The 15,984-nt window shown below is 30.5% G+C and overlaps 1 protein-coding gene across 2 annotated transcripts in view; it reads left to right on the top strand.

Moving 5' to 3' along the window:
- The first annotated feature begins 1,035 nt into the window (after nt 1-1,035).
- The window catches only part of LOC145299225 (uncharacterized), a 409,312-nt gene continuing 394,363 nt past the window's right edge, over nt 1,036-15,984 (top strand). Inside the window, exon 1 of one of the 2 annotated variants that reach the window (XM_080144388.1) lies at nt 1,036-1,461. The gene's annotated coding sequence lies outside the window, so the exon portion shown is untranslated. The remainder of the gene's footprint in view (nt 1,462-15,984) is intronic. The other variant, XM_080144416.1, reaches the window with a different exon arrangement.

Below are 15,984 nucleotides of genomic sequence, written 5' to 3'. Positions count from 1 at the left end.
AAAATATATAAAAAGAGTAAAAACAAAAGGGTTTTCTTTCTGGTACACGGAAACATAGTAAATAAGTACTACGTGTATATTTCTCTCTCTCTCACTCTCTCTCTCTATCTCTCTCTCTATCTATCTATATATATATACATGTGTGTGTCTCTCTCTTTCTCTCTCTCTCTCTCTCTCTCTCTCTCTCTCTCTCTCTGTGAATGTGTGTATAGATATCCATAGCATATCTTTGTAGAATGTCATATGTAGGATATTTATCTGCTTGAAAACTTTGTTCAAACAGTGAAAGCTGGAATAAGTTTTCTGCAGTTAAGACATTTTAATTGTTATATGATTATTAAAAAGATATATCAGCATTTCCTCATTCCCTGTATAAACGCATTACTAGGTGTCGCTTTAACACGAATATAAAGATCAAAACATTCGGCGTCCCCCCACACACATTTATACCTCGTCACATTACGCTTACATTCGACCCATATATCAACCATATACATAAAAACATGCACTTGCATATACGTATTCAATTAAATTTTTCTAGCCTCTGTTCTATATGTATATATGAAACTTAAGCGAATAATTCAAATATTTTAAACTATTCGTGCTTTGATATACAGTTCATTAAAACAAGCAGTATAAATATTCGTAACTCTCCGATTTTCTGTATATATTATATTATAACAATTAATATATAATTTATTTTCGACGTGATCTATAAATTTGCTTCGCTTGGAATATTATATATTTAAACATATATGAAAAATAACTAATCCACGTGTACAGAAACTTTCATAAATATACTTTTACCTAACTGCGTTATATATATATATATATATATATATATATATATATATATATATATATATATATATATATATATATATATATATACACGCATTGTTACAGTTCATTTTATTTATTAAATAAAGTAGCATTGTCACACGTCTATTAATTATTAAGCGCATCAAACTCAGGAATATACCTATTAACAGTGTAAGAGGGATGTATGTTTCCAGATAATAATATTGCAGTTTTCACAATTCGCCAGCAGGTACAGTGTGGTTTGTTATGTTTGAGTATACACGAAATTTAAACTCGCAATTATTTTTTGTCTGTGTTACTTATAGAATAATCTACATAAACAGGAGACTCACGACGCTATAACAATCACAATATACTTTCTAATACCGGAATTTGAACCACGTTTGGATATTTCGATGACACATGAGGAAGTTTTACCACGTCCAACTTTATAAAACTAAAAATAAGGAGAGCATTAATGAGAAAATAAAGGAAAATAAAATAACGAGGATACATATAAAAAATAAACAGCGGAAATAAAATATTCGACCGATATAAATAAACATTAATATTTAAAAGATAAAGAATCGAAAAAAGGGACCAATACTCCATATTAAGAAGAGGAATACCCTTAATGCCGATATGATTACTCCACAAAAGGTAAGAATTTTAAATGTTGCTGATAATGTCAATTTCTGGTGGTTTAAATATGTTGAGAATATGAAAAATATAAAAAAAAGTATTGAATTGTACAGATTGTATTTAATAAATTTGTAAGTATGTTTAATTATTTACCGAGAGAACATACCATTATATACATATATATCTAAGAAATATAAAATTCTTTTGCAATACAATATATGTGTATATTAGTGTTGGGACGATTAAAAATCGGAACATTTCTGGGTATCGGAATCGATATCGAGATCGGAAAAATGTGTGCGTATTTTCCGGTGCTTAAAATCGATTCCTTTAATTGTCTTTTTTATTTGATTTTGATTCAAACAATATCTTCCACTGTCCATAGATATAATAAAGTAATAAATATTTATTGATTTAAATTTCCTATAAACGAAAATTTATAGATCATCCCCTTCACATGTGTGTTTTTACGTTTGCGAAAATATACGCACATTTAAGGTATGTTTTACGGGAATCGGGAGAAAATATCCATGTTTTGGGTAAATATTTAGACATTTATAAAGAATTGGGATCGGAATTGCTAATTGTATTGGAATCGGAAAAAATATTGGAATCGACCCATCACTATATATACAAGGTACTTTCAATAAGTTTCGCGTGGCAGATTTATTGATAGTACATACATGAAACTGTAAGCTCTTTCGAAGTAATCTCCTCCGGCTGCAACAACTTTTGGAGGGCCACATGAAAAACCTCTAGCGTGAGCGTGTCACTGTCTGTTTCATCTCCTTAATTGTTTCATGACAGCGTCTAAGGTTTTCCTTCATTTCTTCGCGAATAATTGTGTGTACAATTCCCACACTGACATCAGATTGTGCACTTATTGTCTCTATAGACCCACGACGGTCCTTATCCATGAATTCCTTCATTTGGCTAATCAACTCTGGTGTTCAGATCCGTACTCCTCCAGCACCTCTCATTATCCCTCACAGACTTCCTACCTTCCTTGAATTTCGAATTTCGCTCATCTGTAGACATATCACTTTCTATTTTTCTCTCTCCTTTAAATATATATATATATATATATATATATACACACACACATACATATGTATATATATTTTAATATATATATGTATGTAAGTGTGTGTGCATATATATTTGTCGACGTGTATATGTATATATATATGTATATATATATATATATATGTGTGTATACGTATATAAATACAAATATATATATATATAATGTATATATATATATATATATATATTGTGAAATAGAAGAAAGGAGAGTAATAGAGGCTGCAAAGAAGAGATAAGTCTTTATATTCAATATAAGAAATTTAATACAGAGTATTATTTTTTGCTGTGCTTATATGTTAATATGACTACGCTTATATATATACATAGATACATATATATGTGTGTGTGCATTTATTTTGTTTGTGCGGTAATAGAGGAAGAATTGTTGAATGTGTATATATGTATCGATGAACGGTCCATCGACAACAAAATACTCTTACGTTTATAATAATTCTAATTATATATTTACCTTATATTAAACCAATTAATCTAATAAAATGGTAGAGTTAGATTTATATTCTAGATAAACCTATTCAAATCACGGATGCATACATTAATTGTGAAAACTCGTTAACATTTTTCTATTGTGTACGGATGAAATCGGATAGGTTGAAAAGCAAATTCGTTCACATACTCACACACACGCACATAGATTGACGTATATGCATAGTCACATGTGCGTTATATATATATATATATATATATATATATATATATACGTTTCTTGGTTCAGATATATATATATATATATATATATATATATATATATAAGAGCAAACAGTTAATAAAACATGTTAAAAAACACTTTGAAAAAGAGTTTAAAACATATTTAATCTGAAAAAGGAAACACTTGATAAGTGGATAGTCCTTAATCCACGGAGTTTCGAAGAAATACTTTCCTTCTCATGAGAGGGTAGGAATTAGCGAATGCGGGATCAGATTTTGCATACAAAAGTATTTGATGAAACTGCGAGTAAGTCAAAGATATTACTTGATAAAGAAAAATGAAGCAGAGGGAATATGGCAAAGAAAACTGTAAATTTTAATTGTAATTTTTATTTTATATATATATATATATATATATATATATATATATATATATATATATATATATATACTTCACAATGAAATTATCTAACAATCAACTGGTCTGGAAATCTGTGATTATAAGTCTTACAAAATATTATATATATATATATATATATATATATATACATGCATACACATATATATATACATTTATAAATGTGTACGTGTATATGCGTGTAAATATGTGTAAATATATTTTGTGTATACAAATGGCATTTGCTCGATGTATATGAATATATCGTTAAGTACTTTTGCATTTTGCTGAATATATAATCACATGCCTTGTCTGTATGTTTATATATGTATGCATCAACACAGAATATACATGCAGAAACTAGGAGAAAAGATATGGAAATTGTAATTTCGTAATAATAGGTAATCCAATTCGACACAACATATTTTACTGAACAAACGGATCGAAATGCTTTCAGATGCAGCTTTATTAGATAAACATTATTAGTACGTAATGTATATGTATATTTTAAGTATATTATTATGTATGAACGGCATAATCACGTTGACACACCGGTTCTTGTCAGATCACCGAAGTTAAGGCTGGTCATTACAAAGTGTAATTATTTTGGACTACTAGGCGCTCTATAGTATGGCTGAGTGAAAGCACTTGCAATAAGTAGAGCGGTAAAATTCACCCTCCTTCTACTATGTAGAGAGAAACTCTTGGGCAATTCGAGTACTCACTTAGCCACCCGATCAGTGTACGTAAAGTCACGGCAGGCAGGTGATAAAAGAAATGTTGAGAAACTTGATAATTCCTTTCGAAATTGGTCAAATATTGGTTGTATTAGGAAAATAATACTGATCGCGTTACAATGACAAATAATAATTTTTCTGTATAAGGATTTCTCCTTTAGCGATTGAGAACTACTATACTGCAAATAATCGCATGGTAAAACTCTCCGAAAAAAATAGATGTGTGAGCCATTATCATCGGTGTATGTGACAGACCTGATAATTTAAAACAGATATGTATATTTATATATATATATATATATTAAGATGATGATTGCTACTTCTTGACAGAAGTTTGCCATCTCTTCAGTGAAGCGTTGTGCGCCTGTGTGCACGTAGGTGACTTTTTAAACCACCTTTAGTTCTACATGAAAATACACATATGTGACATAAAAATGTTCTTTCTTATAATGGTGATCGTATGATAATTTTATGAATCTTTCAATGCCGTGTCAGGCCACTTTGGGATTTGCAGATTAGACAACAAATATGACAACTTAGTGTTGCCGGATGTGCTGCAAAAGCCTCCTCATAAGACTGTCGTGCCTGTCTTTGATTGTGTAATTTCAGATGATTATCAAAACCAGCTTTTGACAAAATGTATCTGCCACATAAAACACATTTCAGTTCCTGTTGTAATTTCTCTAACATTGTATTTTCGTCCGGCTTTCTTAAAACACGTTTTAAGGTAGCAAGATCTACACGCAGCTCTTCAAAAGTCTTACAACTTTCTCTGATGGTTTTTCCCCACTGTGATCGATCATTCGCTTGAACTTTCCTGTTATGTATATCAATATTAATTATCTCACGAAGAAAATACATCCTAAATTGAGTACTGTTACAACATTTTGGAATTTACTACTCATAGCACCCTTTCTCGAGTTGGCAAGGTTGAAAACTGGTCTCCAAACCTTATGGTTGATGTCATTTTACACCATGCAACCTCTTTTTAACAGAAGAGTCGTGTCGAGTCTATACATTTAGGATATTTATTTACATGGCAATTGCTAAACAACCTTTAATCCATGATACTTCTTCAAGAATTCGATACAACATGTCTACCTACTACCACGTTCAATAGTTTTCTCCACTCTCTAGCTGTACTAAGCCAAAATTCGATGAGCAACAAACTGACCACCCCAAGAATATTAAACCACATGGCTACTGTCTAGCTGGCTAAAACATGGCCGTTTTTAAATTTAATATAAAAATGTTTTGTTGATCCGTTCTCGTAAAAATAAAATAACTAATAGCCCTCATTAGCAGTTAAGTGTGAATCGCTTGTACAAATATTCCAAAACGTGATTACAGGGTGTACTTTTATTTGAGTCCGTGTTTTGGTGCGATCACTGCGTCATATTCACTAATAGACTTGAAACAGTTTTAAAGCAACAGGGAAAACTTCAATCTATCGATCGAATAATAGAGTGAACGAGACTTTCAATTGTTTTTTTTTTGTTGTTGTTTTGGACCAGAAACAGGAAAAATCGAAAAAGGAACAACAAAAAATAGTAATTCTTTCCTATTTTAGCATAGTTTATATCCGTCCTGGACTGGATGATGGCATTAGAGATATTTTGTTATTTCTTATAATACACTTGCTTAATTTTGGTGTTCATTGGCAAGTAAAGGTTACTGGAGTATTTATATTTACATTACGAATATTATACATAGTTGTAAGTGTATCTATATATTACTATATTAGAAAGATTACCAGTGGCATAACAAAATATTTTCCCTAAAAAGAAAGAGATTATATCCCCGTAACATTATATATATATGTATATATATATAAACATATATACACGCATATATGTATATATATACATATATAAATACATATATATTAATATATAAATGTGTATATTTGTTTTTACACACATATATATATATATATATATATATATATATATATATATATATAACTACTTAATTTACTCACATAAAATTAATATACGAAAGTATGGATTTATGCGTAAACTTTAAGTATTTACTTCAAAAGTGCTCAATACGTAGGTAGAGTTAGTTAGTAAGTTATAAAATGTATATGGCGATTAAGCTAGACTGAATATTCCGCGTTTCATCCACTCTAGCATTCTTCAGGCTGAAGCATAATAATGCTCATAATCATAAACCTGAAGATTCCTAGAGTGGATGAAACGCGGAATATTCAGTGTAGCTTAATCGTCATGTACATTTTATAACTTACTATATATATATATATATATATATATAGGGTATCCAAAAAAGTCACTGAAAGGTTAAAAATCTTTGTTATTATACTATGGATGATTATATAATATATAGATAATATTTTGAGAATTAATAATCGAAAAGTATAGTAATGAAAACCGAAGGAATATTGTGAAAATATTTTATCAAAATCGAGGGTCACTTGTTTTGACTCAAACAGTTTATCAAGTGCATAATCATATAAGAGATCGCCCAAACAAAATTCGAAACATGTTGCGAACCGAGGAGCTGAACCTGATATTCCATGATCTGGCAGAACTCGAACGTCATCACTAATGAAAAATCGCAATCCAGAAATTCTGCAATCTATCATGAATGATGTTTTGGAAAATGAACAAATACGCAAATCTGATAATGAGCAATATTTAAAAGGCACTATTTTTCATTAAGATTGTTTGAATTTTGTATTTTTTAAAATTTCCTAATGTCTTAGTCAGATTGAGTTAAAATTACAGAAAGATATCATCAAAAATAAAGAATTTAAAGTAGAGCCCCGGGATAAGATGGCCCTAGAATATGTTTTTTTCATGTTACGATGTAGAATACAGTTTTTTCCAGCACCTGGTTACGGTATTTCCCCCTCTTTACAATGTTATTGATTATGTTATTTGATCATATACATGTGTATACTGCACTGTATTTTGTTATTGATTTTTAATGCAGTGTCTTGGGGTTCTCCTCTTTTTAAGTTCAAATCCCTTCAATGACCCTTTAGACACCCTGTATATACATACGCATATATATATATGTATATATATGTATATATATATATACTTATATACGTATACATACATATATACATATACATATATATATACATTCATATATACATATATGTATACATTTATACATGCATATATATGCACATACATATATATATATACATACATATATACGCATATATATACATAAACATGTACATACATATACATATATATATATATATACGGTGTGTGTTATTTTGTGTGTCATGCTTAAATCTTTTTTGTTCCGAATGACTTTCATCCAATTGTTATGACACTCTATTTATAGTTATAAATAATTGTATCAAGTATTCTTAATAAGTTTGTGTTTCGGTTTCGATTAAAGCTGAATGTACTGAAGTCATCAATTTTTTATCAAGAATTCTTCATAGGTTTTTGTCTCAGTTTCGATTATAACTGGAGGAACTCAAGTTTATATATATATATATATATATATATATATATATATATATATATATACTGAATATGAAAGATTAAATATGTAATATAAATAAAAAAATATATATATATTATTTCGTAAGTATGTTTTCGGTTTCGATTCAAGCTGATTCATCCAAGTCATATGGATATATTTTGGGGTTTATATTTATATAAGAATCGATAAAAAAATTTATATTTATATTATATAAAAATCGATGGTATATTGACTCTATAATAATACATACGAAATCTGCATAAGTAAAATACCATATAAAAGCGTATATTACGTCCAGGCTACGCCTGACGTCCCTGCTTGCATTTTTAAATACTTTTACAGTTTTATGTACATACACACGCAGACACACACATACACATAAGTATAGTTATATGTATGTGTGTGCATAGTGACGCCAAAAAAGGTCGTACTTGTCATTTTTTTTAATAAAAACCACAGATTTAAACTAAATTGAATATAATTACTTTAACAACAATCATTTGATTCGCCTTTTATTCCTCTATAATTTTACCTGTGCATATTTGACTTTTAATTGAAGTAGTCTTATGTTCACCACACTTTTAAAAAATAAACTTAAATCGAGATGGCTAAAAGAAAATCCGCAGTACACAAATGAGCTTAAAACCAGCTTAAAATATCTACGTTTTAGATAACAAAGCATTTCTAATCGTAATTGTTGTTGTTCAAGATTATACAATGTCACATATATTCTATGTATCTCGCCTTTATCGTAGAGATCTTCAGGAGCTCATTAATCTCCCCTTTCTAATTTATTCAATCGATAAATCGGCCGCAGATTAAAATGTGGTGAGAAAACGATATGAATGACTGTGTAATAGTACCAAAACACAGGCATTGTTCCTGATGCTCCTAAATCTGGTCGTCCTAGAGTTACTTCGTACAGGGAAGACATAGCTATCAAAATCTGCAGCCTCAGAAACAGATTTAAAACGAACATTCGAATACAGCAACAGTGTAGTCTTGTTAAAAAGTGCTCTCTATTTCTACAGTTAAGAAAAGATTGGAGGATTTAAATTTTCCAGGCTGTGTTGCAAGACGCAAACCTATGATTTCTGTAAGGAAAAGAAAGCGTTGTCTTCGCAATGAAGATCATGCCGCTTCATTCTGGTCGCAAGTGATTTTTAGTGATGAAAGCAAGTTCAATAGGCTATGCAGTGATGGTAGGCAGCATGTCTATCGAAGGAAGGATGAAGAATTTTATCCCAGGTGCTCAGTTTCAATGATGTAAGGCGTTATTAATGTCAATAGCCAAGTGCCTGTAGTTCGCTTGCAAAATCGAATTAATTCGACCAAGTAAATTATTTTTGTTGACCTCACTTTGGCCCGAATTTGGATGATAATCCTATCTTCATACAGGAGAATGCTCCCATTCACACAGCTGGCAATGTCAAGAAGTTTCTGGAAGAGCATAATATTCCGTATTTGAATTGGCCGACACAGTCTTCAGACCTCAACTCTATCGAAAACGTATGGCATTACATAAAACAACAGCTACGCAATGATAAAATTTCAAATCTGCAAGAACTTTGGACAAAAATTAAAGAGATGGATGATCTTTTACCGGAGTATTGCCGCAGTCTAATTAAAGGAATTCCCAAAAGATTGCAGGATGTCAAATCACAGATGGGCTATGCGACATAATATTTTACTAGTTCATTGTGTTCCTGCTGTATTTGTGTTGCATTAATGTTCTAAAGTTACGTTTAAATAACAATTTTCTATTGTGCGGAGTTTCTATTTGCCTTTTATATTTGAAGTTATTTTTTAAATTGACTTGAACACTAGGGGAACTCAATTAAAAGTCAAATATTGTAAAGTTATAGAGGAATAATAGGCAAATCAAATGAGTTATGGGTTGTTTAAACATTTACATTCGGTTTTGCTTAAATTTGTGTTTTTATTTTTAAATATGTGCAGACTTTCTTTTTGGCGCCAATATATATATATATATATATATATATATATATAAGTGAACGTGTCTGTCTGTCTGTCTGTGTGTCTGTCTGTCTGTGTACATTCCTCTACGCAATAACTCTGTCAATTTTTAGTCTATAGACTCGAAATTTGAAATACCGGGTACTAAGATTTGGGAAAATCGATGTGACGGGTGTCAGCCAGAAATTTGGCTGTTAAGGGGTCAAATTTCAACGATTTGACCTTTAAGAACTCTACCAAACTCCTCCGACAATTTTGGGTCTAGACACTTGAAATTTTAGATATAGGTTCCTTGAACCTGGATCTAACTTAATAAAGTGATTTGAGCCCGAAACTATAAATTTTAAGGGGTCATAATAGGGGTCAAATTAAAAAAAATTACTGTTTTTTTTTTTTTGCTCAGCATACACCTCCAAACACCCGGGCAACGCCGGGCTGAAATGCTAGTATATATATATATATATATATATATATATATATATATATATATATATATATATATATACGTAAGTGTAAACAAACATTTCAAATACTAGAGAAAACAAGCAAATCAAACAAAAGCTAGAATTAAACCAATGAGCAAATACTGCTGAAGCAATCACTTGGTTTAAAAATAAATGTACGCTTATACAGTTCGACATCATAGACTTCTATCCGTCGATATCCGAAGAACTTTTCAACATTGCCCTGGAGTTTGCCGAGGCATACACAGATATATCCTCGGAAGAAATCCACAGTATTAAAAAATATAGAAAATCAGTTCTAGTAAATAACAATAAACAATGGATAAAAACTAAAATGACAAATTCGTTTGATTTGGCGATGGGTGCCAGGGATTCTGTAGAGGCATCAGATTTTGTGGGATTATTCATTCTATATACGCTCACCAGAATATTTGATACTACGGATATCGGCCTATATAGAGATGATGGACCAGCTATAATAAATAACGCCAAGAAAGTCAAGAGGGATAACTTTAAGAAAATCATACACAAGGAAATGAAAAAAAATAGGCCTAAAAGTAGACGCCCTAGCTAACATAAAAAATAACACACTTCCTGGACGTCACGTTAATTTAGATAAAAACACATATGAACCCTACTTAAAAGATAATGCTAATCCAGTATACATTAACCCTAAGTCCAATCACCCACCATCAATTATAAAACAGATTCCTAACTCGATCGTAAGTAGACTCAGCAATAATTCAAGCGATGAAAATATATTTAACAGGTCAATCAATATCTACTAAACAGCCCTAAAAAATAGTGGATACAAAAATATTGATATCTAATATAAGCAACAACAAAAAACAATAACAAAAACATTAAAAGAGAAGAAAAAGAAATATAATCTGGAATACGGCACCGTACAATCAAATGATAAAAACAAAACTTGGCAAGAAACTTCTAGATCTCATCGAAAAGTGGACATCATGACAAAAATAAAACTAACACAAAGAACGCATATGTAGCTAGTAGAAATAATAATAATAATAAGAAGAAGAAGAAGAAGAAGAAGAAGAAGAAGAAGAAGAAGAAGAAGAAGAAGAAGAAGAAGAATAAACCAACTCCGGAGAAGGACAACTATAGTAGAAATAAAAATAAAAATACTAATAATGAACACGATGAATTCAACTGTAGATCCCGCAAACCTGGCCCACTTCAAAATAAATGTCTAAACAGAAGCATAGTTTACCAAGTCACAATATTTGAGAAAGAAAACCCTGTGACCTCACATCGGATATAGTTTAAGGTCATATCCAGGACCAATAAGTTTTTACCTCGTAGATAAAAATGCTAATAAGAAGAAACAAAATACATGAAAGGAATTACCAATATAGCAATCAACATCACACGCACACAATTACATACACACATGCGCGTGCATACACACACACACACACACACACAAATTAGATCAAACAACTGAAACACTTTTTCATGGCAAACAACTGGTGATCCCTGAAATAATAATAGTACTGGTATGAATTCTTGGAACAATAGTATATAGTTATTGCAAGAGGTTAGTTTACTTACAGGTTAAGTATTTTTCTAGCGAAAGACTTCGGATTATAATTTAAAATTTATTTTTTTTATAACATTTTCACCCCAAACAAGGCACATTGCCACTTTGAAGTAGGGGGCTACTCTCAGGGACATAAGCTACAGGGGTACTATGTAGGGAGTTGGGTAGCAAGATGTCGGTTGACGTTACAGTTTAACTTCTGCATGTCAGTATAGTTGGGAAGCAGGATTCCAGAAGGGAGTTCCAAAGTCTTGCGGTTCTGAGGAAGAAACTACTGGAGTAGAAGGCTCTCTTACATCTAGGGATCTCCACTGTGAAAGGGTGGGATTTAGCTGCTTTTTGGGTCTGTCGGGTGTATTTACTTCGAGGGGGTACAAGTGCTTGCAGTTCGTCAGAGCATTCACCATTAAAGTACTTGTAGAACAGATAGAGGGATACAACATTTCGTCGATAAGAAGAGGCTGAAGCTTAGATGACAGTTCAGGACCTCTTACGTTGGCGATTCTTTTTTGGACCTCTTTGGAACCTCTTTTGGAAATATAGGTTTAATTTCCGTAACTATAAAAGTATTGAAATATTCGTTAACGTGTCGTCTTTATATCATGGTTTTCTCACGGAATCATCAAATCATTAACTTAACAATTTAAAAATTAGTTATAATTTTGTAAACATTATTATCGTTTACATAATTTTTCAGTAGTTTTTATTTTAGGTCTCAATGAATTATATTTATGTATCATTTTAACATTATTTCATTCAAATTAGAGTATCCAAACATTTTTGTTCTCATGTTTTTATGTAATGTATTCTTGCAATGCATTTACGAAAATACTTTTTCGAAAATAAACTTTTTGAAAGGAGATATGGTACATATTTTTTATGATTCATTAGGTGGCTTTAAATAAACATTTCGTGAATCAATCGTAAGCAAGTATAATATACGTATGTATGCACAGTTTTTTCTTTAGATTTATCTGTGAATAATTTGACTCGTCACAATGTCGCATATATATATATATATATATATATATATATATATATATATATATATATATATATATATATATATGCATTAACTCAATTACAAATACTGTTGAGCTGCGGATAGTTTAACTATGCTGATTAAAATTTAAAAGTATTATATTGAGGATTTCCTATGGAATATACATGAAGAGTATATATATATATATATATATATATATATATATATATATATATATATATACTATTCATGTATACTCTATAAGAAATCCTCAATAAATATATATATATTGAGGATTATCCTATATATATATATATATATATATATATATATATATATATATATATATAATAGACTACCCGTCACACGTTGGTTCAGTATGTTATATTAGCTATGAAATTAATTTATGAGCGTGATACGTGTGACGTGAAGAAAATAGTTTTTTGTGACATTACAGAAATATTTCTATGAAAGTAATTTAAAATGAAAAAAGAATATAGATAGATTTCTATGAGTCGTTCTGTTCATAATTGTTTATTTTTGAAAAAAAAATACAGCCATTTAATAGTGGTTTGACATACTTACAAGTAAATGTGCACTGAACAGAGGCCACAATACTTAAACTTAAATTCAAATTTTGATATATTTTAAATTTAAACACGAAAACGACGCTGGAAACGTACACAGTAAAACAATACGTTTTATTGTCGCGTTGATTATTTATTTATAACGCAAATTAAAAAAACATATTTTCGGGGTCATTTATTTATGTTGGTAATGTAGAAGAAAACGTATGAATGTTTTTTTTAAGAAAATGGAGAATAAATTAAAAAAGTAAGGCGGTGGTTAAATCGCCGTTGTGAAAGGCTTTTGTTGTTGTTAACGGGTTAAAGTAGATTTATTTGTGAGAAACTTGCGTTAAAATAACTTAAGCGTAATACGGAAATGAACGGTGTAATAAATGCAGAAAGTATTAACAATTGTTTATTTGCATAGTTTAAACGCGAAAAAAACATAATTGGGACGCTGAAAACGTACACAGTAAAACAATGCGTTTTATTGTCGCGTTGATTATTTGTTTATGCATCCATGCTTAACCGGAAGTCGTAAACCGGATGTTGTGTTACAATACCCGTTACAAGGTCATTTGAGTTTTAGAATTATATAATTTTTTTAAATTCATGACGTGAAATGTTTGAGCTTCAGATCAACGATTTTTATTATATATATATATATATATATATATATTAAAGGTTAAAAATAACCTCCAAACTCTCTCTTTCTCTCTCTCTCTCTCTCTCTCTATATATATATATATATATATATATATAATTTGGAAGTTTTTTAACCTTTAAAACTAAACAAAAAATATTGTTTAATTTTTTCATTCGTTTTAAAACTAGATATATAAATATATATATATATATATATATATATATATATATATATATATACTTCAGAATAAAATTATCCAAAAATCAGCTGGTATGGAAACCTGTGATTATAAGATTAACCAGATATTACATGCAGTAATATTCTATAAGTATCATCCCACCTAAATAACATCTGCTAGATATACAAGATAGGGCAAATAAACCAAATTTTAGTCATTCAATTAATTTTAAAATTTAAGACGTGAAATGTATTAGTTTCAGATCAACGATTTTTATTATTCTATGTAAGACAAAGAATACATTAGAAATATTTGAACTCCTTATCCTATAGGATCTCGATGTCTACCATCTCTTCAGATGAAAAAATATTAGCAAATAGTTATAATGGTTTACACCTTATTTGCTAAAGTCAGTGAGACATGGAAAATCACAAGTAAAAGTTAATTGAGTAATTAAAAGTCATAAATAAGGGAAGTTAAAGAAAAGGATATAAAAGTTAACATCGAAATACCATGCAATTAGGATGTTAACTTTGATTGATAAGTACATAAATACATAGCTATATACATGCATACAAATATTGTTATAAATAGTCTAGAAATACAATATGATTAAGTCTCTTAAAATTCGTACTGGAATTTTCCGCAAAGATTCGTAGGGAACGTACTTGGAAAGAATAATTGTATAATTAACTTTCAATTCTCAATTTGATCGAAAAATATGATTACGACTTACGTAGGATATCTATTCAGTAATAAATGACGGAACAAGCGAATCCCACCCTCATGAATTCAATAAAGTGTTCCGTGTGAACTTCTGTGCCAATTCCTGAGTACAACAAGATACACCTTAAGAAGGTCGAAGGTAACATACACGGAAACGCTGTAAACATCTCACTCAAGATGAGAACAGTAGTACGATTGGTAACAAATAATACGAACAAATTACCTTTAGATAACTCATCCATTTTAAAATATTATTGAGAGATTTTAGACAGTTCATATAGTCATTAACTGTCTTTACGCTGCAGAAAGATTTGCCACAATATCAGAACGTGGGGAAAATCAAGCCAGTGTAACTAAAAGTGGAACACTCTAGCATTTTAAAATTTCCATATGCAGCGCCATCCACGTTCCCAGATAGGGCGCCTCAGACAGTAAGCAATAAACTTATCCCAATAAAAGAATAGGTAGCAATGACGTGGGAAGATGAAGTTTCTCGGATGATCTAAAACATCACCTTAGCCAGATAGATGTAACGTCATCCCATATTCAACTATGGTCAAGACTCAACCAGATTGTGTCGATGACGCATTTTCGACTGGTTACAATATAGCTATACCATATGGACCCACCGTCAATTAAAGAGTAATTTACTATTTTAAGTTTGCTAATAATATCGTATTTCTGTATAAATGCAAACTTCAAGTGTCGTTTATTTATTTGCGAACTGTTTTCCTCATCTTCATAGTAGTTGTTTCACAACGTTTTGGCCAATTATTCCTCTGGTCTTCGTCAAGTGGATTACCATGACGAGATAGGAATTTTGAATCTGTTAACTGCATCCTAAGTAATTACTGCCTTTTATAGTTGTTGTATCATCACTTTTTGGCCAACTAATCCTCTGGCCGACTTTTGAGTAATCTTGAAACCGCTATCCTCAGACAATGCTCACATGGAATCGTACAGCTGCAATGCTTCTATTGCCATAGGCGCCGAAGTGCCGTGTTTAATTCATGATCCAATTGCCGAAGCAAAAATTATTTATTTTTGCACCTCTTTTGTATCAAAAAACCGATGTGAA

This window comes from Euprymna scolopes, chromosome 1 (assembly GCF_053919585.1).
Source record: "Euprymna scolopes isolate OS-2025 chromosome 1, ASM5391958v1, whole genome shotgun sequence".
Taxonomy (NCBI): Eukaryota; Metazoa; Mollusca; class Cephalopoda; order Sepiida; family Sepiolidae; genus Euprymna; species Euprymna scolopes.
This window is presented reverse-complemented; position numbering and strand designations above follow the sequence as displayed.